General features: G+C 42.9%; 1 protein-coding gene across 1 annotated transcript in view; it reads left to right on the top strand.

The window, feature by feature from the left end:
* The window catches only part of Wdfy2 (WD repeat and FYVE domain containing 2), a 145,019-nt gene that overhangs the window by 5,160 nt on the left and 116,738 nt on the right, over positions 1–23,121 (top strand). The gene's annotated exons all lie outside the window — the stretch shown is intronic.

Here is a 23,121-nt window from a genome sequence, read left to right as displayed (position 1 = left end):
GTATGTAGTGGTCTTGCCAGTAAACGTGTAATGATGGCCACACCCTTTTAATGTGGCTTTAATGGAAAGAGGGAAGCTTGAGGCATGACTTCCTCTTGGGTCAGCTGATCATTAGGAAGGACAGAGAAGCTTCCGAGGTTCCTTATATTTATCTGTGTAAGTGTTCCCCAATAAACACCCATTTATCACTTCTCTTGGGGTCTAGTGAAATCTTTACACCCACGCCTTCACCTGTAGACCAATGTGATGGAAGCAGTTCCTCAACTGAGGTTTCCTCTTTCCAGTTGACTCTAGTTTGTGTCAAGTTGACTGAAACCAACTAGCACAGAGAGGTTAAGTTCAGGAAAGGGGGCCCTGGGGAACTCCCTTGTACCCTTGTACCCTACTACTTACAACCAGCCCTTTCAGCAGCTTCCATTAGGGCAGATCTCATGAATAGTAAGGGACAGATTTACATCTCAGAAAAAGGAAATCTGATGCCCCAAGGCTAGCACAAAGGAGACTCAATTCCTCAAGTGAACCCCTGATTTTGAGTTTCCCTGGGCAAATACTTAAAGCTGAGCCTCAGCTTGCTTTAGGTTGGGAGAACCTTCCTACAGATGTCAATGAGCTAGCTGGACTAAAGAGGGCTCTGATTTCTGTCTTTAAAACTTTATACCCCCAAGTCTTGAAACTGTCATGTTTCTATGTGGCCTTCATTACCTAATTCTATTTTGAAAAGATACGTTAGACTTTTATTTCATCTTAGAAACCACGGTATTGGTTAATTTGCTATTAAGTTTTTCATTGTAAAGTGAAATTGCACTAATACTTAGACTGTAGTCCAACTCAGCTGGACTACTGATGGAGTTTTATGTACTGTGGATTTTCTAACATTTGTGTGCATTTTTTGAAAGAAGTGCCAATCAAAGTTTTTCCTACAATTGAAGTACAGTTATGAAGATTAAGAATTTCTTAGAGTGCTGGATTGAAGTCCAAGCTAATTTTTGACTATATGAATCTTGTTTGTTTGTTTGAGGCAGGGTTTCTCTGTGACTTTGGAGGCTGTCCTGGAACCAGGCTGGTCTCGAACTCATAGAGATCCTTCTGCTTCTGCCTCCCAAGTGCTGGGATTAAAGGCATGCGCCACCACCGCCCGGCTATATGAACCTTATTTAATGCTGTAAAATTAGAAAAATTTCGCCTCTGCATAAGAGAGTCATCATTTGGCACTAACACTCTTGTTTTCAAGTCCCATAGAAGGAGTTTACTCCATGGGATTGTTGAAAGGGAGGTCTTTACTCTGCAGTCAAGCTGTGTGTGTGTGTGCCCAGGAATCTGCAGGGGCCTGCCTGTATGGCCCTCAGGTAAGGAGCAGGCTGGCTCTAAGATCTTCATGGGAAAGCCTGTTTCAGCTTACCTTGGAGGCCTCAGGGCTGCTAATAACTCTGAATTTCTTTTATATTGTAGAACCGGATTTTCTGCAGGACTGTTCAGATCTTAATCACTTGAATTGCAACATTGGAAAGTGACAGGCTGGCCATTCTGACACTCTTGACATGAATGATTTTGAACCTATATTACATACCCCAGGACAGAAGAGAAGGAAAAATCCAGAAGACATTTGAGATAGATAATCCTGTGTAAGCAAAGGAGATCAAAACTTTGAAAAGCAATCCCACTAACACATTGCCTTTCTGTTTTTTTGCTTTGCCTTTTGGCACAGAGAGAGGGGCATTTTTTGTTGGTTTGTTACTGAGAATCATCTTGATGTCATTAAAAAGGAGTTTGGAAGAGTGGAGATGTAGTTCAGTTGATGGAGAGCTTGCTGAACATGGGGAAGCCCTGGATCCACTCCAGAACCAAATAAAGGGAGCGTGGTGGTGCATACCTATAGTCCCTGCACTTTGGAGATGGAGGTCAAAGGACCAGAAGCTCAAGGTCAGCCTTGGCTAAATATAGAGTTTGACATGGGTTACACTGAAAGAAAAAGTTGGGAGGAAGTGAAGCCACTTTATGGCATTTAGAAGTTACGAAATTGTGGTTTAAGGCAGAGGTATTAATCTGTTGATCCCCGTAGTGTTAAACTGAATGGTATGTAGTTATTCACCTGAGAAGTGAAGGCCATGAAGCCTCCCCTTCTGCTCAGCTGCACGCTTAGAACAGGGTATCGGGATACTGAAGGAGGCAACCCCCCTCCCCACAAGCGGGAGGCCTCCAGGGCAAACCATTGTAAAAATTAATCCAGGCTTCTAAGACATAGCCAAAAGAGCCGAGGAAGTGGCTTTCTTGTCCTCTGCTGCTTTGCGCTCTTCTGGTTTTAATTTAGACTCTTGGAAAAGAAGGACTGGGGCAGAGGTTGAGACCCCAGCCAAATCTGTTTTCCCCAATACTCGGTCTCTTCAACCTGGAGAAGGAGGGAGTCGTGTCCTCCTCAGAGCTGCTTTGTGCCCCTGGGGCGACTGGATGAACAGAAAGTCCCTGCAACCACCTCACCCCGAAATCACAAGTGGAGAGAGGGCAGTGGGAAGGAAGCTGCACGCTCACGTGAAAGGGTCCCCATCTCGTGCAGTCACTGGGAAGGAAGCAGTTTTCTGGAGCTTTTGGATAGCAGAGGTTATTTGTTCCTGTCAGAAATCTTCCAGATGTAGTTATTTTGTTTTGGTGCCTAATACCCAGTCAAACAGGACTCACTACATTTCTGCTTCTAGATGAATCCTTAAGTCTCAAGCTTCAAGTAGTGAACATTTAGCTCTGGGTAGCTTGCTAGCTCCCAGTCAGGACTGGATGTGTATGTTTTGGAAACTGACCACAAGTCATAGTATTTAGCACCTCCCTCCCTCCTCCATCTTACCCCCTCCAAAAGAATTGGAGCAGGGAGTGAGATCCCAGCCAGCTCTTCTCTGACCTTGGCATTTCCTGGGTTTCCTGTGCTGTGACATGTGGCCTTCTCATGTGCCCAGCACACTGACTTTCTGCTCTGTCTTAGTTCTTCTGAAGTCATGATTATGTCCCTCTGACCCACTAGTGGGCTGGGAACCAGAGTCTGGGATTCAGCCCCCTAGAGGGGCTGCTCAGGCCCTTTCTCTGCCTTTATAGTTTTAGTTTTGTGGGTTTTTTAGAATATGAAACACAGTTGGGCATGGCAGTGCATCCCCTGGAGACAGGAACAGGTAGATCTCTGAGTTTGAGGCTACATAGGGAGTTCCAGGACAAAAAGGGCTATGTAGAGACCCTGTCCCAAAAAACAAAACAAAAACTATGAAATGCAGTTCATCTTGGGGGCCTATTTCCTATGAGCTGGCCCCTACCCCTGCTCTTTCTGGGCATCAAAACCCTACTGGACTGCCCTACCCCTAGTCTTCCTTGCTTTTTTGAAATTCACACTGAGTTCTGGAACTAATCTAGTTTGAATGGAAGTGGAGTTCACGAGAAGCTGAGCATGCAGCATGCCGAGCAGTTGCTTGAGCGGTCTTTTGGCTCCCTGTGGTTTGTTCCCTTATTACTGATTTACTACTTAAGATGATGCACCTTATCTAATTGTAAATGTCAGTGCTGACCTCTGTATGAGAAAATCTTTATAGCTGGGTAGATATGCCTGATGCTACCTAAACATTTTAGTGCATCTTCTTTTAGCTACATTTTTCATTTTTAATTGAAAATAAACTTGTTTTTGTTTTCATACAGTATATTCTGACCACAGTTCCTCCTTCCTTATCTCCTCCCAGATCCTGTCCACCTCCCCACCCTTCCATACCCAGACCTTTTCTCTCTTAAGAAAACAGTATCTTTTCTGTAATTTCTAATGATCAACTTACTTTTAAGCAATCATAATAATTCTTCTGGAATATTCTTATATCTTAAACAAAGACAGCATCACTACAGTAAAGAATAACTGTCTATAGACCTTATCACACCAGCTGCTATCATATATTTACCTTCTAGCAGGTTTCAGAAGTACAATTATAATCATGCTCACCTGTATAACTGCCCCCAATTAAAATTATGGCAGGAACTAGCTAGTCTTTAACTGTCATTTTGAATAGGGATATGGTTTTCTTTCCTTCAGTACCCACTAGTGTCTACTAACGGCAGTGGCCTGTATGTCCTGGGCCCTTTATCCTCTTCACCTATCTTACTGTTCTGACTTCAATTTCTGTTCTTAACAGGATTGAGAATAGGTGACACAGTAGAAGTCCATATCTTATTCCTGGGTTTAGTGGAAGTGCTTTGGTTTTTCTTTTTTCTTTTTCTGTTCAGCAGGGCTTGCTGTATAACCTTTATTATGTTGAGATCTGTTCCCTCTATTCCTAGATTCTCTAGGATGTTGGATTTCTTTCTTCATTTAATGAGATGATCATGTGGTTTGTGACTGTGAGTATATTTATGTGATGATCAACACATTTATATTGAACCATCCTTGCATCTCTGGGATGAAGCTGAGTTGATCATGGAGGATGATCTTTTTTGATGTGTTCTTGAGTTCACTTGTCAAATATTTTATTGAGAATTTTTGTGTCCATGTTCACCAGACATACTGGCATAAATTATTTATTTTTTGTTGGGTCTTTGTCTGGTTTTATATCAGGGCAATAGTGACTTTGTAAAAAGACTGGCAGTGCCCCCTGCCTTCTGCAGAATAATTTCAGTGGTATTGGTTGTTATGATAAAGTGCATGGAGTTCATGACCAAGGGGAGGGGCACATGACAAACATGCCAGGCAGACAGAGCTTGAGTGAGAAATTTTATTAGAAAGGGAAGGGGAGAGGGATGAGAAAAGAGGCAAGGACAAAGAGAGGACAAAAGAGAAGAGGGAGACAGGAAAAGTCCTATCTACCCCTTTAGGGGAACAGTGGGAAAGAGAGGGAAAGAGATCATAAGTGGGCAGGGGTCTTTCTTTTAAAAGGGTCCTTTGCACCTGCGTGGAGGCTAGTAGTCATGGAACCCTGGCCTGACCAGGGTACTGCCTGAGTGCATTCTGCCAGGTGACAGGGGTAGGCCAGCATAATGCCTGAATCCTTACATAGGTGTTTGTTTTTCCTTGAAGTTCTGGTTGAATTTTGTGCTGAATTCATCCAGCCTCTGCTTTTTTCAATTGGGAGACTTTTAATTTCTGCTTCTATTTCATTGGATCTTATAGGTCTATTTAGGTAATTATTTCCTCTTATTTTAGTTTTGATAGACCATATACATCAAGAAATCCATCCATTTCTTTTAGATTTGCTAGTTCTGTGGAATACAGATTTTTTTTTTTTTGGTTTTGTTTTGTTTTGGTTTGTTTTTTTTGAGACAGGGTTTCTCTGTGTAGCCCTGCCTGTCCTGAAAGAAGCTCTGTAGACCAGACTGGCTTCAAACTCAGATTTTTAAATACATCTTTATGAGTTTCTGAATTTCCTCAGTGTTTGTTGTGATACCTCCTTTTCATCCCTGAGTTATTCATTTGGGTCCCTGCTTTCTTTCGTTTGGTTAATTTGTCTAAAGATTTTCCAGCAGCATTAAGCTTTTCAAAGAAAGGACTCTGTTTCATTGATTCTCGTGTTGTTGTATTGTTTCTAGTCCAATAAGTTCAGCCCTGATGTTGGTGATCTCTTCCAGACTACTGTTCTCGGGTGTTCTTTGTTCCTGTTTTCCAAGGCCTTCAGGTACATTGTTAAATTATTAACTGAGAGTCCCTCAGTTTTTTTTATGTAGGTCTTTGTTGTTAAAATCAGATATGTTATAAGAAGGGGCATGCACAATAAGAAGGGTGAATACATAACCTAATCTATCAGTCAAAACAGAATCACCCAAACTATGTTCCTTAGTACAACTAGCTTCCCTCTTTCTCTAGACCCCATAAAAGGAGCCCCCTGGCTGTAGCCTGGGCCCTAGAATAGCCTTTTCCTGTGCCCTGCTATCAATCTTGTGGAATCTTGACTGTGTGTCCTCCTTTAACCTGTGCCATTGTTTTGCTCCAAATAAAGTTTCCTTGCTGCTTCTGCAAGTCTATGTGTGTCCCTATTTTCAATTCTTTGGTAAGAGGTGCAGTGTTAGACTATCTGCTAGTTACCTTGAAAATTCACTGAGATACCATGTGTAGGATACCTACCTACAAGTTACTGGTCAGGAAAGCTGCAGAGGTCCCCCCAAGCAACACAGCCGATTGCCATTGTTCTTGATTGCCCACCATAACTAGATGGGAAGATCCTACTGCTGAAGACACAACTCACTGTAGGACATAGAGAGAAACCGAGCTGCGACTGACCTGAAAACTTCTTTTCTGTTGGCTAGCTTTCATAGTGCTGGACGATGCTGTCTGGCCACCTGAGGAGAAGAGTTATCAATGATATTACCCATCGGTGAACTGACTGCTAAAGCAAGATGTGCCCATTGATGCAATAGTGGCCTGGCTGTTACAGTGGGGCTGTGTGGCTAACCAATCACTTTTGCGTCGGTTTTGAGGTCTGCTCCACAGGAAAGAATTCTTGTCTGGTACTGTAAGTCTGGTCAAAGGCTGTAGAGGAGGACATACTACTGTTGTCTTTGACAGTGGTCATGTTGTCAAACTGCCTTCCAAATGTTTCTGTTTATACACATAGATTAGTGACTGCCCCAGCCATGGCCAGAGAAGCTCCCCTCTCTCTAGTGCTCAGCAGTTAATGCAGAGACTCTGTAACTAGTCAGAGTGCTTAGAAGAAGGGACCGTTGAGTGCTTAGTGCTCTACAGTTCACACACATATCCCCACCCCTAGCCAGGCCTCAAGGAACATCATAGAAAAGGAGGGCACAAAGAATGTAAGAACCAGAGGATGGGGGAATGCTGTAAAATGTTGCCTTCTAGACACAACATACATGACTACATACATGACTGTTGCACTCATGAACTCACTGTGCTTACCTGAACAAGATCAAGCAAACAAGATGAGCCAATGTTAAGTCAGGCAGCATTAACTAGACTCGGTGGATACAAAGAGGTGGGGGAGGGGTGGTGGCATGCAGTGGGGGAGCATGCTGAGGAGAGTTGGGAATGTGCATGTTTAAGATAACATTATTTTATTTTTTTGAGACAGGGTTTTTCTGTGTAGCCCTGGCTGTCCTGGAACTCACTTTGTAGACCAGAGGGCACACTGTCTTGTTAACTCCCCAGGAAAAGCCCTTTTGGATGACTGTTGATGAGTCAAAGATGAATTTGAATTATGGGTGCATATAGTTTTTCACATTTTCTTCCTACCCACCCACTCAAGTCAAGAGTACCCCAAAATGACAAAGATAAATTCCCCTCTGTGAAATACAGGCTGACTTTTGAGGTGGGGTGTGTATTATTTACTCAGGGCTGTGATAAATGCCTGACAAAAAGGCAAAGGAGATAGGCTTTGTTTGGCTTGCAAATGAGGAGAGAATACACTTTGTTAAGGTGAGGAAGACATGGCATCAGGAGCGTGAGCTGGCCACATCACATCTGCAGTGAGCGTGAATAGACCATATCACATCTGCAGTGAGCATGAGCAGACCACATCACATCTGCAGTGAGCATGAGCTGGCCACATCACATCTGTAGTGAGCATGAGCAGACCACATCACATCTGTAGTGAGCATGAGCAGACCACATCACATCTGTAGTGAGCATGAGCTGGCCACATAACATCTGCAGTGAGCATGACCTGGCCACATAACATCTGCGGTGAGTGTGAGCTGGCCACATCACATCTGCAGTCCAAAGCAGAGGTGAATACTGGTGCTCAATTCTCTCCTTTACTTTCTGTTCAGCTCAGGACCCCAGCCCAGAGGATGGCACTGTCCACACCCAGAGTGGTTGTACCCCTCAGTTAAATCTCCTAGAAAACACCCTCCCAAACATCCCAGAGTTGTGTTTCCATATTGATTCTGAATCCAACCAGGTCAGCATAAAGACTAACCATCATAGGTGGCCCCCTCATCTCACTAGCTGAGAGCTAATACAGCCTCAAGCGGACTCAAGTTACATCGTTGTTGCTCTCTGCCCCAAGCTCATTTAGTAATTTTTTGAAATGTAGTAAGTTTTTGAAAAGGGGAATCTTAGCCAGGATGTGGTGGCACACACCTTTAATTCCAGCATTCAGAGGCAGAGACAGGCAGATCTCTGTGTGTTCCAGCCTAGCCTAGTCTATATAGCTAGTTCCAGAAAAACCAGGACTACACCAAGAAAACCCTGTCTTAAACAAAAGAAAACAACCAAACAAGAAACAAACAGAAAGGGGGATCTTTCTGTCTTATATTTCTCAAGCTGGTCTCAAATGGTTCTCTTGCCTCAGCTTGTTCAGCTTCAGGTGTGTACCAGCAAGCCTAGGTTATTGGTGATTTTCAGCCTCTAATCATTGATTTGTTACTCTTTAAAGACTCCTAGTTTTGCCTGGATTTAACCTGTGTCACTAAGAATGCTTGTCATGAAACAGTACTGTAGGTCGGTATTCAATGCAAGCACCAACAGTAGGGACTTTGCTCTGTTCTCTGTACTTAGTACTGTGTCAGATACATAGCAGGTACTCAGAAAGTACTTACTGAATGTGGGCTGGAGGTGCCTAACCACGGAAAACTTGCTGCGCTTTCAGTCAGTTTACATGTATAGTATTCACAGTAGCTTACCATTTCATACTTTATAATTGAGTGATTGTCATCACAGCTTTTAATTTTGTGATTTTTTAAAAAAAGTGTCTTTTGTTTTCAGAGAATCTCTATCATTAAGATTTTCTCTTTCTCCCCTCCCTCCCTCTTTCCTTCCTTCCTTCCTGCTGACAAGGTTTCTCTGTGTTAGCGCTAGCTGTCCTGCAACCCACTCTGTAGATCGGGTTGGCCTTGAACTCAGAAACTCTATAGCCTCTGCCTCTGATGGGATTAAAGGGGTGCATCATCACTGCCTGGCTGAGATTTTCCTCACTGAGACATGAAATGTCTCCCTAACTGAATGATAATCTTTTACATTTATAGAGCATTTTCATTTATTTACTTATTTTGATTATCTTATTGAAAATAGATTATTTTCTCACATAATATATTCTGATTACAGTTTTTCCTCCCTCTACTCCTACCAGTTCCTCTTCCCCCCTTCCAAATCCACTCTCTTTCTGTCTCTCCTTAGAAAGAATAGGCTTCTAAGAGATAATAATAAAATATCACAAAGTAAAACATAGTAAGTAATATGAAACAAAACTAACACATGAGAGTTGGACAGGAAAACAGAAGGAAAAGAGCCTAAGAGAAGGCACACGAATTAGAGACCCACTTGTTTTCCCACTGGAATCCCATAAAAATGCCCGACCTGGCACAGAGTGGTGCAGCCTTTCTGCTTGCTGCTTCAGTGTCTGTGAGTTCATAGGAGCTCTGCTCATGTTGATTCGTTTTCTTGGTGTCCTCCATCTCCTCTGGCTCTTACATTCTGCCTCCTCTTCATCAGGTTTCCTGAGCTCTGAGAGGAGGGATTCGATAGAGAAATTCCATTTAGGGTTGACTGTTCCAACTTTTCACTTTTATAGTTGGCAATTTGTTTTCATGTGTTAGCCCTTGATTCGTGCTATGGTACCGTGAAGTCATAGTTTCTCAACCGTCTATCTTCCCAGTTGTTTGCTTCATCCTTTACCCGCATGTATGAGTGCCGGTATGTATGTATGTGCATCATGTGTATGCCTGGTGCCCTCAGAGGTCAGAGGAGGGCATTGGATCCCCTAAAACCGCGTGCAGGAAGTTTTAAGTTGCCATAATATGGGTGCTGTGAACTGAACCTGGGTCCTCTGCAAGAAGTGCTCTTAACTGCTGAGCCATCTTTCCAGTTCCCTTCTTCATTCTTGCGGGCTGATATGTTAGCTAGAATCTTCTGTTGTTTTTTTCTACAAGTTTTTTTTTTTCCAGGTATCTACCCCTGTCTCATGTGACTCTAGACTGACTCCTGTTTCGTTGAGCCTGTTAATATGGAGTTCCCTTTGCCAGGATTGGTTTAGGCCTAGGCATGTGATCAGAGAGGGGAGGGAAGATTGATGGGGTAGAGCAGGGAAGCACACGTTTCCCATTTGCTGGGAAGGGAGTCTCAGGAAGGAAGGACTCTGTGCCTGTCATCTTGGCTGGTTGGCACCATCTGGAGCTGGCTGAGCAGGAAGGAGAAGGAGCCTGGAAAGGTATGGATATGCTGCAGACAGCCGAAGAAAAGATGGAGAGAACCAATTACCACATTGCCAGCTTTGGAGCTGACTTTTCATGACTCCTCCGTAGACACTGTCACTTTACATGAGAGGAATGCAGACCCAGAGAGCTCTAAATGGAGTGACCACCAGCAGCTGATGAATTCACTCTTGAAGTCCTAACTGTAATGTGGTTACAGATTCCTACTCTGGTGACCCCTATTGTAGTGGATAGCATTTCTGTAAACAGCCTTGCTTGGGTTTGAGAGGAACTGGATTGGCAAAGGAAGTGCTTATGTTTGAAATAGTTTCAGATGGTTCCAAATTATTTGATGATTGATCACCTCTGACAAATGCTGCTCTGAAATTCTTACTGCTGTAGGGCATAGTGGCATCTGCCACAATCCCAGCATTCAGGAGGCAGAAACAGGAGGATGCTACAAATTCTAGGCCAGCCTGGTTGACATAGGGAGTTTCAGGTCAGCAGAGCTATGTAAAGAGAACCTATCTCAAACCACAATCGAACAACAGACATGAATTCTTACTTCTATTTCATTTTCTGCTTTTGTCTTGTGAGGACTAAAACAGAATATGTTCTTGGGAAGGTTCTTCCTGGTAGCAGAGTGGTTCAGTAGTTCCTCTGCTTGTCCTCCTCATCTGCAGAAACACTAAGGAATATGATCAATGGTGGTAGGATTTGGGGCATCCTCTGGAATATTTCCTTAATTACAGATTGATTAATAACAACAAAAACCCCATTCAGGGTTATGGTTATGGTTAGGGTTAGGACACCCCATGAGGTGTCCAGATGAGAGTGCTTTAACACCAAGTACCACAGGTGGCTCTATGTTCCCAGTTACTGACTTCTCTGTAAAGGCCGCTCTTGATTTCTGGTTGAGTGCTTAATGATTTGATTCCTCTTTTTAAAGTAAAATGCGGTTGTAAAACAAGCTATTTAAAATTAAAATAAAAAAGAGATTACAATTATAACATTGTATTGAAAAAACTGATTTTTCAAAATAAAAGTCTCTACAAACACATAATAATAAAAACTCAGTTTTGTTAGAAATCTGAACAGGAAGACATTACAAAAATGTTGGAAATAAATAATTGGATCATTACAACTTAAACACTGAAACACCACTGGCAGAACAGATAGACAAACAAGCCATAAGATACTTGAGCAATGTAAGGGTTTGGGAGTCCCTGCCATTTGTCAGCAGGGACTCCTGTAGGCTGACTGTAAGGCTCACTTAGGAGAAAGGAAATGGGTTTGGATAGTTGCTGTGATAATGAAGTCAGTCCATGCAGAGTTCTGTACTTTCTGTGATGTTTGTCTCAGAAGTTTCTCTCTCCATTCTGACCTTCTTTCATTTTCCATAGTCCTCCTAATCTTTTTATTCTTTCTGTTCCCAGGAACTCTGTTTTTGTGTGTCTTCCTTTCACTCCTGCTTTCTCATAACTGAAAAGGCATTTGAGGACTTCCCATTCTTCACATGGAACATTCACACAGTAGATTTTTCCCTGGAATCCAAGATAATGTAGAAAAATTTCATTTGAAAACAGTGGGCCGAGTCTCAAATGTCATATATTATGTTCATACACATCCTCTTTTGAGATATGCAATCAAGCTCTCTGAGCCCTGAATTTTCCATGTGAAACTTTTCACTTATTGGTTTAATTTTTCTTCTTTAGTCATCAAACAGGAAAACACTTTTAAAAGTTCTTTACTATATTTCAAACTGGTTTATAAAATATCAAGCTGTGTGTGTGTTACTTGTTATTGCTAATTTACCCACTATTATTCAACAGTCTTAGTCTCACCACAGAATAAAAACCTACATCTTTATTGATGAAGATATGTACTTTCTAATTCAGTGTGAAACGCTTTGTAAGGAGAAGCTTCAAGCACTCTCTGAATTCTACAGAATGTTGAGTCAAAAAGTAGGGGCAGGGGCCAGGTTTACTGCTACATTTGGCAACCCTTCCTTAGGAGTATCAGTTCAGGAGAGTGGATAGGAAAGATAATTAGTGCACATCCCCCCCCCCATGCACGCATGCACGCACGCATGGCTGGCAGTGGTACTGTTGACACATTAAGAATTAAGATGGAGCATACTTGGTCTCTTAATACTTCTGAATATATTGCGGGCAGGGATTGTATCCTGTGCCCCTGTGAGCCACAGTAGTGGTACATGATGTGTAACCAGCAAGTTACAGATTCTCACTGACTTAACAGTGAGGTTGTATCTGCTTGCTTATGGGAAAGCTGGAGAAACTTGATCTGCCTAGGAGCTGAGTTCCCGAAGAACAGAAAGGGTTAAAAAACAGGATTATGGAGAAAGGAAGAAAAGAAGAAAGGAAAGAGAAACTTCCTGGTGCCCATCACTAGTAGAAAAGAAGTCAAATGCATTTGTTACACCTGAGCTGCCTACCATCCTAATTCAACAACGCTGTGTGGTGTCAGTGGTTCACCCTCATGCTGTTGAATGGGAGTCACAGTTTGCTATCATCCAGCGTCCAGAGAGAAAGACTACAAGTCTCTATTCCGTGAAATGATCCACTCTCAAAGTTGAGTTTCTACTACATGATTTTCACTTTTACACTACAAAAAATAAACCAGTCAGAACACCAGAAGCCAGTGGCCATCTATAGTTAGATGAATACTTGTGTGAATAGATGGATAAATGGAAAAATGAATGAACTCACAGAAAGATCACCTGGCCCTCAAGCTGGAGAATTTTATGATTGAGAAACAGTTAATGGATCTTGAAGATGACTGATGAATGACAGAAACATTTCCTAACTGGTAGAGATTAGGGTGCTCTGTCCTGTGTAAAGTGAGCCTACAAATGCCATTCTTAGTGTGTAGCATTGGTCCCCAGTGAACTAACTCAGATTCTCAGGGAATGTTGGCATTTCCTCAGACACAGAGAATTTCAGTTCTAAAAGCTGGACACTTGCCAGTGCAAAAAAATAAGGATTTAGCATGCCCCCTCCCCGTGTGTGAATCCTGTAGGAGGGAATGTTGAAGAGCGTGCCACATACCTTTCATCTGGTAGTCACATAGCTGCTGTGACATGGTAGGTAGTGGTGAACTACAGAGCTCCAAGGATTGAAAGGCCATTGGTCCCTTGCTTTCTTTGATGTTCCCTTCTCTCAGCTGTGACTTTCCCCTCATTTGTCACGGTATGCCTCTTTTCTGCCAATACAGGTAAATAGCGTCTGGACTGACTTTTGTGGTGATTCTCCCATCACTTTCAAAATTAGATGGTAGAAGTGAGGTCCTCAGATAAGACTGAGATGACTTCCCTAATTTGCTTCATGTATTGTCAGTCTATCTCTAGGCAGAAGAGCCATCTTCTTGCTTACATATTCAGACAGGGTGAATGCTCTTTTATTTTCTATAATCTGGGCTGACCGTTCTCACAGGTTCCTTCCTTTTACAGAATCACTCACACACAGGAATATTCTCAACACAAACAACAGCTTTCATTTGAAAGGGAGTAAGATGTAGTTTATTCTGGAGCCATTTTGAATGACCACAGCCCAGGGACACAGATTTAGGTCACCCTATATTCCATGTTCCAGAGTGAAAGCAGTTTCATGACATTTTATTTATTTATTATTTATTTTATTTTATGAGCATTATTGTTTTTCCTGCACATATGTCTGTGTGAGGGTATTGGGTCCCCTGAAACTGGAGTTACAAACAGTTGTGAGCTGCCACGTGGGTGCTGGGAATTGAACCCAGGTTCTTTGGACTAGCAATTGGTGCTCTCAATCGCTAAGCCATCTCTCCAGCCCCAACATTTTATTGTTTTACAGAACAAAGTCCTAAGTCTTGTCAAGTTTACAGTACATCAGTGGGTACACTAGAGAGACAATGATAGCAAGATGGGGAAGCTCTTCTGTAGGTTCAAGATGCTCCCTGATGGCATTCTTAGCTTGGGTTAGTGAAAGCGAGAGGTCTGCTATGTTAATAGATTCCCAGAAGTTTTTATCTCTTAGTCACAGGCTGTTCATTCCGACTTGGAGGTAGTCAAGGAATGGCTGCTCTGGAAGGGCAGAACTAGCCCAAGGTAAGGCAATGAGACTTTGGACCTGCACCGTTTCACTCTCTCTAAAGTATTGCTGCTCTAATTAGTCATCCGGTCTCTGTAGACACAGCTTGTCTTTAGGTGTTCTGTTCAGTCCAGAAAAACGAGTCTGATGCAAGTATATCAATAGCTCTGTTTTGGGACTGTTAATGTCCCAAAGATGCTGATTCTTTGCCTTTCATTTTTCCCATTGATGGTGTCTGGGAGGGGGGAGTGGGTGGGCTGAGAGGCTCCATGGGTAGATGGACTCCACAGGTGCACTAGCCACCTATGGATCCTTTTTAGCTTAGTGTCTCTTTACAACAATAGAACAGTAGCAGAAGACAGAAATCTATTCAAGTAAGGCCATATTCTTCTGTCTTTTCTGTGATATATATTGGTGGGATTGGGAATAGTTTGTATCCTTTTTGCAGACTATTCTTAATGAAGGTGTAGAAATCCCAGAGTCATCTGAGAAGGAGGAACATGCCTCCGTAAGATTGGCATGTAGGCAAACCTAAGAGGCTTTTTCTTGGTGATTGACGGGAGTGTCCAGCCCACCATGGGTAATGCTACCCCTGGATAGGTGACCCTGAAGTGTATAAGAAAACAAAATGAAGCTGGGGGGTGATGATGCACGCCTTTAATCCCTGGTCTACAAATCGAGTTCCAGGACAGCTTCCAAGATAATACAGAGAAACCCTGTCTTGAAAAACAAAAACAAAAACAAAAAAAAACACCTGGGTAAGTTGAGGCAGACAGCAGAGTTCCTGGCTGAGCATTCTACACACTACTGGGCTTCCCATGGCTGTACTTCCAGCTTCTCTTTTCCCCTGCAGGCAGGTTTATGTCACGGGATAAACAACAGTAGCCTCGGTTGGAGACGGTTTAACTACTAACTACTATCAGTTTTCAAGGGCATGATATTTTGCTCTTAGGCTTTTTGTACTATTCTGTTTCTCATGGGGTCCCTATTCCCAAAGCCCTGAAAGACACTTGAAGACAAGCATGCTTAGATCTGAAATGGGAGAAGGGACATGCTTCTTCCAGTGCTAGCTTCTAGGTGAACTCAAATAAAATATGATAATTTACCAACATAATATACATCACATAGACACGGAGGAATAAGGTAGACTTTGAGGGTTTATTATTAAAGAAAAACTTGCAAATAAAAAATTGAATGCCCAAATTAGCCAGATCCAAAGTGTACATATGTATATGTTTATGTATATGTATGTACACACACACACACACACAAATGAACATCTAGAGTTTGAATAGCGGTTTTTGAAGCTGTGGAACTTCACAGTAGATTTTATACACTTTCACTACCAAACAAGTGCATAAGTCATCAAAGACAAACAAACAACAAACAAAAACCCATGATAGAATTAAAACTAGGAAAACAATTAGCTTCGTATTCTCTTTTATAACTTGTATTTATTACCTGCATTCAGGGAGGGGTTGTTTTTAAGCCTTATTTTAATTATTTATTTATTTATTTAATTATTTAATTATGTGTATGTGAGGGAAGAGGTAATGTGTGCATGGCAGAAGAAGGAGTCTGATCATCAGAAACTGAAGTTAGAGCGGGTGTAAGCCACATGACAGGGATGCCAGGGACCGAACTTGAAAGTGTAGTTTGTACTCTTTTTTTTTTTCCAGTTTAAATTTAGATAAGAAACAAGGTTGCTTCACAAGTCAGTTCCAGGTCCCTCTCCCTTTTCCTCCCCTCCTCCCATGCCCTCCCCCCAACCCCCCCCCCCCCGTTATCCCCTCATTCCCCCAGGGAGGGTGAGGCCCTCCATGGGGGTGTCCATAGTCTATCATTTCATATAGGGCAGGGCCTAGACCCTTCCCTAAGAGTTCAGGGTGAGAGTGCACCTCACATTGTTCTATGGGAGTCCAAAGTCCGTGTGTATACTTGGGATGGGTACTGATCTGCTGCCCAAGGCTCAATAGATTACCTAGGCCTCCTCACTGACACCCAGATTCAGGGGTACTCTTAACTACTGAGCCATCTCTCCAGGTTTTTCATTTATCCATACAAAGTACTAAAAGACAATGGAGTTAGATTACTCCATTATTCCTATAAGAATTCAAAGCTTGCACTGGGGAGAGCAGGCCCTGCACCTTGCCTGGGCAACACAACAGAGCCAACCCTGTGGGTGCAAGTGTGGGGAGCCAGCCCCAAAGCTGTGAGCAAGGGAGAGCTGTCCTCACTACTTGTCTGTGGACAATGGAGGGGGCTGACCACCCCCCCTTACCCCTCTCCCCCACCACCTGCCACAGATGAAGGAGCCTCCCCCTTATTAGCTGTAGCACTTAGAAAAGTAGGTCCTGCTCCTCGCCTGGGCAGCACAGTATCGCTGACCCTATTGACAGGGTACTGGTGAACCACATGGAGAACATGCACATGGGAGATCTAGCCCCACCCCTCATCTGCCATAGGGTAGTGTCGGGGGAGATGCCACCCAACCTCTACACCCCTCACTGCCTATAGCAGGTAGGACAGCTGGTCCTGAGGTCAAAAGAGCAGGAGAGCTGTCCCTGCCCCTCACCAGCTGAAGCACTCTGGAGAGCGTCCCCTACACTTCACCTTGGCAACACAGTAAGGCTGGCCCTGAAGGTATAGGTGTGGGACAGCTGACCTGAGGATGTGAAAGCAGGCAAACTGATCCGTCCCTTGCTCATCGCTGCAAGAGAAAAACTAGCTAGGGCAATGCTGGAGAGCTCACCTTGTGGTGAGGTTGGGGTAGAGCTGGTGGGCTGACCAACCCTGCAACTACTCAGGCCCAGAACCAGGGTTAAGAGTTGGTCCTCATGGACAAGGGGGAGCTCTTGAACCCCAGATTGATGGCTGAGAGGCCAATAGGGGACTGATCCAGTCTCCATGAATATAGTGTCAGTGAGGAGGCCTCAAAAATCTCTGGGGCCTTGGGTAGATCAGTGTTTACCATGGCATACGAATGAACTTTGGGAGCTCATTCCACATAGAGGGATGCTCTCTCAGTCTGGACACATAGGGAAGGACCTAGGTCCTGCCCTGGATGAAATGACAGACTCTGGAGATCCCCCCAAGGAGGGCCTCACCCTCTCTGGGGAATGATATGGGGATTGGGTGGGGGGCTGGAGGAGAATTGGTGAGGGACAAGGGAGGAAGGGTGGGAGAGGGAACTGGGATTGACATGTGAAGCATTCATGTTTCTAATTTAAATAAAAATATATATTGAGAAAAAAAAAAGAGTTGGTCCTCTCCAACTTCCACCCCATCTATGATCTGCTGGGATCAGGATGCATGATGTGAAAGACACAAAGAATAAATAAAAAGAAAAAAATTTTTAAGAGAATTCAAAGCTTGACTAAACCATCAGTTATGTAATTATCATTATTATAAAGAAAAGGTATAATAACATAAAAGACTCAAAGATATGCTTTCTGTATATTTTCTCTCTGGAAAAAAATATTTTGTTTTGGTTCCCACCCCACCCCACAGTGGAGCTTCTCCATGGAAAAGCTCTGTCTGCCCTGGAACAGACTCTGTAGACCAGGCTAGCCTCAAACTCACAGAGATCTGCCTGCCTCTACCCCCCGCCCAGTACTGAAATTAAAGGCCTGTGCAACCACTACTGGCAGCTTTTTATAATTTTGTAAATACACATATACATGAATTCCAGGCATTGTAGTTTGTGCCTGTGATCTCAGCCTGGCCAGATGGGAGGATTGCTGTGAGTCCACAGCCAGCCTGGGCTATATTCAGTACTGCAGTATGAGACAAAGACTGTGCATATGTGCGTGTATAGGCATACAGATGTAAAAGTTTATAGATGCATCATGCTTGCAAACAATGGCGAGATCATGGGTAGTTTATCATCTTTTGCTTCTTAGACCTTTTTTTTAACTTCATATTTTTCCTAAGAATATGTGTATAAGCACAAAAGGAAAAAATGTGTGCAAATCAAAGAAACAAAAGGGAACTGATACTGAAGGGAAGAGGAAGCTCAACTGCCCTTGGCCATATCTCATGGGTTTCTTGAGAAACCCACGCTTCTCAGGTAAGGGCTCTCTCAAGTTGATTTACGTGTGAAGGCTTCCAATTCTTTCCGCACACAAAAAACAGATGTTCACGGTATTGCTGAGGTTATACAAGTGTGGCATGTACCCCGTGTATAAATGCACAGTTCACAGAGCACTGGGCATGCCTTGCTTTATTATCTCCCTTACTGGAAACTGGGGTGACAGTCTTCTCTGTCAGCATGTGACTAGAATTAGCATCACCTAGGATACAAGCCTCTGGACACCATGAGGATGCTTGTGGAGGCTCAACTGAAGAAAGACTACTAGGAATGTGGGTGGGCACCATCCCATGGTCGGGGAACTAGTGAGGGATAAATGGGGGAAAGCAGCAAGCGAGCTGAGCACCAGCATTCATCCCCTTCCTGACTACACACACAGGGTGGCCCCCTGCCTCTTGTCCCTACCGTCATGCTCTGCTCGCCATGATGGAACACACTCTCAAATCATGAATCAAGAGTAAAACCTTTCTCCTTCAGACTACTGCTTGCCAGTTATTTGATCATAAAAAGGAGAAAAGTAACTAATACTCAACAAGAATAAAAGTAGCCAGACTATTTCACAATGAGAAACTTAGAAATTTCTACCATCTCAGAGCCTCTTCCACAGCTGCATTAAATCAGGACACCTACCTACAACAGTACCAAACAGCACCCTCTTCATTCACTACATTTTGGGGAAACAAAATAATATTGTAACAGTCCCCAGTCACACTGCCATTATTCCAAGGAGCTCCCATTTTTTTTTATCTATAAAACGTCAGTAACCACTTGTGATTCTGAGGCAACCGTAAGTATAATGACTTCCTTCATACAGATTATCACTACCCACTGGCTTATAGACAACTTCCCAGAACTATCATCCCTATACCTTAAAACTAAAAATCTCACAATTTCAATTTCAAAGCAAGCCAAAGAAAGAATAGATTTGACTTCCTTATTTCAGACATAAAGAAACTGTCAATGTGCACTTCAAAAACACCGAGATGGGTCACATTCATAGACAAATATTTTATGAAATGTACAAATGCATATTCAAGAAAGGTCTAAAGGAAGGTTCTGTGCTGTTCAATCTTACAATTATAGTCTTATTTTTAAAACACTGTCAGTTTCTAAAGCCCTTTTATGATATTACAAATCCTCCCATAAGAGAATTCCATTAAACTCAACAGTTCACAAGGTTGAAGATACAGCATAGTGGTAGAGAACTTGCCAAACATACATGAATGAAGGCCCTAGAGTTCCAGTCCCAGAACCACCAAATGAATGAATAGACAGACAGACGGACGGACGGACAGACGCAATTTGAGAACACAGTGCTAAGAGCATCTGTGATATGCCAAGGGTCCTATTAGGTCCTCCTATCTCTTTCCCATCTCTCATGAAGACTGGTTCTGTGGCTGTCTTTACTAAAGACTAAACACATGAAGTGAGAGCATTAGAGACAAGTGTCTGTAAACACCAAAGTATAAACAAAAGATTCACTAAAATAAAATCTGTTTAATTTTAAGACCTGTCACACATTAGCTATATATAATGTATTAAATGAAATAAACTTCATTTGAAAAATTAAATTGTCAATATCCAAGGTGCTAAGCACCAATCAAAATTAACCAACTGTGTCTCACTGGTGAAGACAGGGAAAAGAGCCCTTCCTTGACTACGTCTTGTAGCGTGGAAGAGGCTCCTGTATTTCTGTGCATGTTGTCTTGTATGACCTTCACCGTTTCTCTTTTACAGAGAAGCCAACTAATACAGGCATATTCTAGTTGCCAAAGCCTCCTAGATAAGTACAGTTAATTCAACCAAACCAGTCTCACTTCAAAAGACTGACTCTGGAGTGTGAGAGATGACTCAGCGGAGCTGACCTGAGCTGGATCAAGAGGGCCTACCTAGAGGTAGAAGGAGAAAACTGGTTCCCACAAGTTGTCCTATGACCACTTGTCTTGTCAGGGTTTGTACTACTGTGATAAAACACCATGACTAAAAGCAACTCAGGGTGGGAAGGTTTCTTTCATCTTACAGCTTGTGTAGTCCAGATCCAGGAAAGCCAGGGCAAGAATTCAAGGCAAGAACCTAGAGACAGGAGCTAACAGAGAGGCCATGGAGGAGTGCTGCTTATGGGCTTGCTCCTCCTAACTTGCTCTATTTTTTTTCTTCCCAAGACAGGGTTTCTCTGTGTAGCTTTGACTGTCCTGGAACTCACTCTGTAGACCAGGCTGGCCCCAAACTCACAGAGATCCACCTGCCTCTGCCTCCTGAGTGCTGGGATTAAAGGCGTGCGCCACCAACGCCCGGCTACCCAGGTGGTTTTTGATAGAACTTGTGAACGTCTGATTTGATGACATTACCAGCTACTGTTTGTTCTTTTACTTGGAAACTTCACCCAACAGGACACGATTCTCTACCTGAGACCCTTCTCTCTGTGGGAATCTCAAGCTGGCTGCTCTAGGGAGGTTTCCACAGCAGACTTCAACTGGATGTGTTTAACACCTGATTTGATGATTGCATCCTTCAACCCTTGCTATTTATTCTTTTGCTTTGGTTTGCTATATGCTTAATATTCTAGTTTGGTTGCTGTTGGTTCGATAAAACACTGGAGAAGGAAAGGGTCTTATTCTAGCTTACTGGTTAGTCCATCAAGGGAAGCCAGAGAAAGAGCTCAAGGCAGAACATGGAGGCTGGAACTGAAGCAGAAGCCAAGGAAAAACACTGCTCCTAGACTCTCATTCTGCTGCCTTTCTTATACAATGCAGGCCCACTTGCCTAGGAATGGCACCACCCACAGTGGGCTGGGGCCACCTGTATCAACTAGCAGTCAAGAAAATGTCCCAAGACATTCCCACAGGCCAGTTTGATGGAGGCAGTTTTTCAATTGAGGATTCTCAGGCGTGTTAAGTTGGCAATCAAGATTAGTACCACACTTAGTAAACTCACTCACTCAAAACCGAAGATTTAGCTATCATAGATTATCACCTGTATCAAACAGAACAGTGTGATATATGAAGTGCACGGTGTGTGTATGCATGCGTGCTTCACCACTTTGGGTGTGTATGGAAGCCGGAGACTGACATCACGATGTCTTTTCAGTTGTTTATTTTGAGACAGGACCTCTGAACCACACTTTAAGCCCTGAGCCATCTCCCCGTTCATACTGATTTTCTTTTCAAGCTTTTGTGGAAATACAGATGTTTATTCTTTTTTCTTCTCTTTACTTTAGAATTTACCCAGGCATACACAGATCTTTATGGTGAACTTGACTAACCTCTGAGGGAATAATTTCAATCTGATAAATTTAAGCTTGAAATTCTAATTCTGCTCTTCTCCCATTCCTTACACAGTTATTACATTTGTAATTGGTAATTCACCCTCTGAAATCCTGGGTACTCTTTAAGATTCAGGTTGAAATATAGTTGCAAATGTAAAAACTGAAGTAGGATGGAAGAGGGCTCTGCCCTCATGGATTGGCTAACACTGACAAGGGACTCAGGCAACTGAGTGTGGTGACACCTGACTCGGTCCAGGATTTGGAAGGCTGAGGCAGAAGGATTTTTGTTTTATTTTGCTTTCTTCCTTTTCTTTCTTTGGTTTTTCGAGACATAGTTTCTCTGTGACTTTGGAGGCTGTCCTGGAACTAGCTCTTGAGGACCAGGCTGGTCTCAAACTCACAGAGATCCACCTGCCTCTACCCCCTGAGTGCTGGGATTAAAGGCATGTTCCACTACCACCTGGCAGGATTTTTAATTCAAAACTTGTCCCAACAAAACACAGTGTTCAAAAAAACAAAACAAAACAAACAAAAACCAGTGTGTGTGTGTGTGTGTGTGTGTGTGTGTGTGTGTGTGTGTGTGTGTGTGTGTGTAGAGAGAGATAGGCATGTGAGAGCGAGAGAACATCTTAAAAGCCTGAGAGTTTCCCCTTTTCTTCTCCTTTCCACTGTGGAATGACAGGGGTCAAGGAGGTCTCTTGACTTGGGCGTCCTGGTCTCTAGATATGTGAGCCAGTATATTTCCATTCATTTTAATGACTGGTTTGGTGCTCTGCTAGCATCAACATGAAGCAGACAGACACCCACATGTCTTTGACCAGCTGGTTCTATCAGTCAGGTGATAAGTTTATCTAATTATTCTCTATCAATAAAAACTCAGGAGTCAGATACCTAGGTAAGAACCTGAATGCCCAGAGAAGTGGCAGAGAAGCGACCAGTGATCTCATGTCTCTGTCAGTCCTTCATCCAAAAGGGTGGAGGCCCTCTAAGTCCCACCTACTACTTCCTGTCTCTCTATCTGTCCTCAGTCCTCCAAAACCTCTATGGCTAATTTTGGTCAGCTAGTAGCTGATTCAAAGTAAACTTTATTGTCAGAATGCAATCAAAATACTACGCAACAGTAAGGTATTCTCATTATATAATTTCTTGTTTTCCTGCGCATTCAAAATCAGATTGAAGCGGTCTCCAAAAGGTTAGTTTTCTCCATTAGCAAGCCTGCACCTTATTGTCATTGTTCTTGGGGCCAACAGTTGTGCAGTTTGCCTTCAAATATTATTTTCTATTGTTTGTTTTTCATCTTTTCTTGCAGTAATGTTTGTGTTAGTGATTGCAGTATCTTTTTGGATTACAGAGAGTCTTCACAGAGAATATATATTTTAAAAAATGGTTCTTACAGTTACTCTAATTATTCAGATTTTTTCACTTCTCTTAAAATAGTCTTTTCTCCTATCTGGCCTCCTAGATTCTCTTCTGCCAAGTGAGTGGTAGTTGGTTCATTTTAGTAGTAGTTGTCTCATTGTCGGAGATTTGTAGGTTGTTGTTAGTTCTCCTTCAGACACAAATAGGGAAAAGAGTTAAGATTTACCGTCTTCTGT

This window comes from Mesocricetus auratus, unplaced genomic scaffold (genome assembly GCF_017639785.1).
Source record: "Mesocricetus auratus isolate SY011 unplaced genomic scaffold, BCM_Maur_2.0 Super-Scaffold_100707, whole genome shotgun sequence".
Lineage (NCBI taxonomy): Eukaryota > Metazoa > Chordata > Mammalia > Rodentia > Cricetidae > Mesocricetus > Mesocricetus auratus.
This window is presented reverse-complemented; position numbering and strand designations above follow the sequence as displayed.